The following is an 883-nucleotide window of genomic DNA, read 5'->3' as shown; positions in this document are numbered from 1 at the left end:
ACCCACTGAGCCACCCAGTGGGTTAAGCCGCTGCCTTCGGCTCAGGTCATGATCTCAGAGTCCTGGGATCGAGTCCCGCATCGGGCTCTCTGCTTAGCAGAGAGCCTGCTTCCCTCTCTCTCTCTCTGCCTGCTTCTCCATCTACTTGTGATTTCTCTCTGTCAAATAAATAAATAAAATCTTTAAAAAAAAAAAAAAAAAAAGAAGAAAATCTTGGTGAAATTAGTATGTTTACATATCATCTCATGGCCTTATTGTATAAAAATATGGCTGTAATTGTATAAGAAGAAAAGATCACCTACTCAGTAATTTTCATTTCTCTCAGTTCTGTATAGGAAAAACACATTTAATGCATTGATGTCTTTTGAAAATAATTTTACTGACATAATAGCTTAATGCTTACTCCTACCTGGAACTGAACTTGGAATTACATCTATGCTCATACAGCATTGATTTTGCAACAGACTGATTTGTAATTGCTACATTTTTACAATAAAATAATCTGCACATAAGAAGAATGGCATTTGATTTCTTTGGGCTCCATATATAACTTGGACTCTTAGTCTGAATATCATGTATTTTCAGATGCTTACCCTTAAAACTGAGAATACCAATATTACAGGGATACCATATTATTTGTTTAAACCAGTAGCCTTTACACACAGTTTTCTAAGACACTCTGGACCAGAACTTTTCATCCTACTGGGAAAATAGCAAATTTTCCAACTTTGAAAGTTACTTAGATCTCTTGTCCATTAGTTCACTTCCTTATCTGTCTATGAATTTTTAAATTAAGAACCTCTGGTTCTTTTCTTTTTTTCTTGCCTATCATCTTTGCCTATCATGCTTAAATGGAATACTCTAGACTTGAGCTCTTGAGTAC

Source organism: Mustela nigripes, chromosome 1, assembly GCF_022355385.1.
Source record: "Mustela nigripes isolate SB6536 chromosome 1, MUSNIG.SB6536, whole genome shotgun sequence".
Lineage (NCBI taxonomy): Eukaryota > Metazoa > Chordata > Mammalia > Carnivora > Mustelidae > Mustela > Mustela nigripes.
Note: the sequence above shows the minus strand (reverse complement) of the source record.